Raw genomic sequence first — 3,984 nt, 5'->3', positions numbered from 1 at the left:
GAAGAAATGCAAGATTCCTTCTGTTGTTCTTCCATTCTAGTCACATGTGAAGTATCTTCCTCTTCCTCTAGTTGTCCTTCCGTTTTATTCATATTTGAAGCATCTTCCACTTCGGACTCTTCTGCTTCCTTCGGCTGTCCGGCCATTTCAATCATATTAAAATTTCATTGGTTTAAAATATTCCTGCAAAATGATAATAGCTTGGCAACAGATGTAACTGTATGATCAGCAACTTGATGAAGACCTAAATCATGCTGTTTAATATACTTCATGAACAGAAAAAATATCAAAGAACATGGAAGCATGAGAAGGATGTCATCTTGTACTCAACAGCAGAACTAAATGGATCTTCAAACTAATCACAAACACAGTATAAAGATATGGACGCTTTTTTAATAACTTTTTTTGGAACAGTAATATGAATTGCACTTTAATTGCAAATCTCAAAAGAAGAGAGTGTGCGTGGCAAGCAAAACGCCTGTGGCTCCTTGAAATGAAAGGAACCCCTCGAATTTTCAAATTCCAAAATAGGACACAAACACGTGTGTGTGTGTGTGTTAACGAGACAGAATAGGAAACCCATCCATATCGGTATGTCTCCATATCTGTATGACAAAGAAAATACCTATATTAAACTTGTTTTGCAAATTAGAATACCACATTGCAAGATAAGAGTTAGGGTCACTATAACAAAGTTGGCCTTTCCCGGTGGTCAAAACCGCCGGCAAAGATTCAAAAAAAACTGCCGCTAAAGGTTCGATTGGCGGTTAGGTGGCCATTAGCTTTTACCGGCGGTTTTGCCGAATGCCCCTAAATCGTCAATTTTTTACTGCATTGGCCAAAAACGAGAAAAGGCTACGGATAAAATCTATAGCCATAAAACCTATGGTTATCGATAATCAGTAGCCATTGCAATTTTTGTTGTTTCAGTTTTTCCTGCCCACTTTCACCATTGGGAAAAAAAATGATTGCAAGTAAATCAGTAATGTGTACAAATATAAATGTATAAAGCACACAAGAACTTAATTCAAAATCTTTTTTTTTTTTTTTTTTGTATAGAATAATTGTAAGCAATCCTTATTTTTCATCATATGAACTGCTAGAACCTAGTGTGTTAAAGAAGAATAAAAAGTGTAGAAAGATCTCTCTACACCACTTTATTTATAATGTTGCGGGTGAAAGAACCACTCTAATAATACAACCCAGGCCCACTTAATCCAGTAAAAAAAGATCCAAAAATATATAATAAATAAATAAATAAATTTGCAGCAAATAACAACAATGATGTTCTTCATGTTCAGAACTTAAAAGGTGAAAATAATATTGATAATAGAACTTGCAATAGAGTCTATCTTTTGTACTAGGAGCTGGGTGATGTTGGTAGTAGGAGCTGGTTCTTCTGAGGCTTTTATACTTCAGTTGCTAGATCATTTGACAATAAAAGGAGATGGAAACCTGAATGTTAGTGGTTTAGATTTATGATAAACAAAACTGTGTTTGAAATGCAAATCATTAAACAAATATTATAAGAATCTTCTAGAAAGATCAGCTAAAATTGCTAACTCAAAACATAGCGACTACATTCCTAGCATATAAATCAAGTGACACATTTAATTAAATTAGAGTATGGTTGACATTCTCAATTCACTTACCCTAATATTGGCATCGTCATAACTTCTTGTAAGAGAAATTCAGCATTTCTATCTGACAATTTTAAAATAACAATATCACAGCATTGTCTAGTGTGTATGTGAATCTTTTAAAAAGATGGACAGGAAGACCTAACATTTAGAAAGGAAGTTAGCTATGAGATGGACCTAGGTACAAAAATCTGTGTGGCATTTTAGCAGTTTAGAAAGAGGAGCAAGTTCAAAATGTGTTGGAGATGGAGTTAGTGGTAAGAGGTATCACCTGAACAAGGTCAGCCATTTCAGCCCCTATGTTATCATATTTTTGAGTGAAATCAGGGCGGAGAGATAGAGAGAGAGTCGGGGCAGGGAGAGAAAGATGGAGATATTGTTGTTACAATGTTGGAGAACACAATCGCACCCTAAAGAATGGGAACATGTAAAACACGTCGCACCTTAATGCCTTTTCTTAATTCAAATGAACAATTTAAATCAATTACCTTAATTGGATTGACTCTATCATGTGATGCATTGTCCTGCATCCTATCATGTCTACTCGGCTGGTGAACATCAATGCCACAGGATGCCAACTCTGAAGAAGGTGTTGTCCCCTGATACTCAAAATTGTGGCATGTAAAGTAAATTCTAACCGTATTCAAACCTCTAGGAGCATACAAATCCCAATAGAGTGGTGCCTGAGAAGCCAAGCTTACTTATTGGAGGGGGGAAAACATCAAAAATTATTTATGAAAAGGAACTAGTGAAATTCTAACTGTTGCCAGTGCATACAACAAAAGCTATCTGCTAGTCATGGCAATGGATTATATCTGGTTTCTTGCCAGCTCGAAGAAGCAATTCAAGTGTTGCAGGACTAAAGAATGAAAAACGCTTGAAATCATCATTCTCTCCATAAAACTGTCCTCTCCAGAAGAATTTAGCTGGATGATGAGGATCAATGACATAGACAGGAAGACCTATTAACAATTCTAATTAACATGAATCATAACATCATTTGCAAATGGAAGCTAAGAATTAATGAGGAACTATCGCTAACCTTCAACTGTTCCAACCCAAATTTTATTTCGGAATAACTTATCAGCAGTTGGAAATGAATCTGTTTCTAGAAGATGAAGACAGTGAAGAACATGGAATCAAAAAGCTAATGATGCGCCAATTTGGTCCCTTGTTGTCACGCCCCAAACTCGGCAACCCGACTCACAAGGAACCCAATAACTGGTTCTGGCCGCAACAGCTTACGTAGTACCCCATTCTCAGCTCCTGGAGCAAGTTCCAATCCTGGGATCCTACAAGGAGGATCTTCATAGTTCATATATCCATTCCAAAAAGAGCATACCCAAGATCACAGCAAGTATATCTGAGAAATAACAAAGGCACACATCACAAAGTCCACTATAAGTTTGAACTTTAGATACATGGCTGAAGGAAATACATATGATAACAGAAGAAAGTTGGAAAGATCTGCAACATTGGGGTCCTCGGCTCAACTCCTATCCAAGCTCAGCTACTATGACGCCGACCTAGGATCTCCTGCACACATCAATCATGCATATGCTTATAGAACCTTAGAGGGTGGTGAAGGTATGTGACAATGGTGCGCAGAAGAATAATAGGAGATATAGAAGGGAAACATGATCAATGCCAATGCCACAAGCCTAACCAAGGCTAAGTCATGAATGTAGGAAGCCATACCAAGGCTATGCAATGTAACAAGGCCTATACAGCCGATATCAATGCAATGTGAAGTGATGTCAATGCTTATAACTAGTCCATATATCCCATACAATTCCATCATAAGGAATATCACCAGGGTCTGATACACTACAGGATGACTACCGCTATCAAGACCGCACAGTCAACGAGCGTAAGAGAGCACACTGTCCACTTGTGGACAGCCAACCACCAGCAAGGTTCGATGGTAGCGGACCCATTCACGAACTAGTTAGAATCAGCCTAGTCATGCCCCCTCACTCAGCGGATAAGGCCACATCCCATCTCAACCGACTACATGATAGTGGGAGACGCGACCTAACGGTGTCAGGCACTCGGGCGCTCATGATTTCCACTCGTTCACGGCATTGAGGCGTCTTCTAGGTACCTTGAAGGTTTAGGGACTTTCACCCAGGGATATCCTATGCACCCCATATGCTCAAGTAACATTTCCAGTGTCCATATACGACCATCCACGAATACCCCTGTGGAGGAAGGGCCTTGATGAATTAAGGGTAACAATATCTATGAGATGCGATGTCAGATGCATGAGTCATGTGTAACAATCATATACTAGCTCCAAGCACACAATGTGCACGAGAGGGGAAACTCCACCCCTCTATTGTAT

The 3,984-nt window shown here is 38.8% G+C and overlaps 1 long non-coding RNA gene across 1 annotated transcript; it reads right to left on the bottom strand.

The window, feature by feature from the left end:
* Window positions 1-1,889: 1,889 nt before the first annotated feature.
* LOC131218370 (uncharacterized) lies at window positions 1,890-2,808 on the bottom strand. Its single transcript, XR_009157675.1, has 3 exons — window positions 2,418-2,808; window positions 2,129-2,323; window positions 1,890-2,050 (listed from the first exon to the last, which is right to left on the bottom strand). It is a non-coding gene; the product is annotated as an uncharacterized LOC131218370 (long non-coding RNA).
* Window positions 2,809-3,984: the final 1,176 nt, after the last annotated feature.

This window comes from Magnolia sinica, chromosome 11 (assembly GCF_029962835.1).
Source record: "Magnolia sinica isolate HGM2019 chromosome 11, MsV1, whole genome shotgun sequence".
NCBI lineage: Eukaryota > Viridiplantae > Streptophyta > Magnoliopsida > Magnoliales > Magnoliaceae > Magnolia > Magnolia sinica.
Note: the sequence above shows the minus strand (reverse complement) of the source record. Positions and strands in the feature narration are given on the sequence as shown.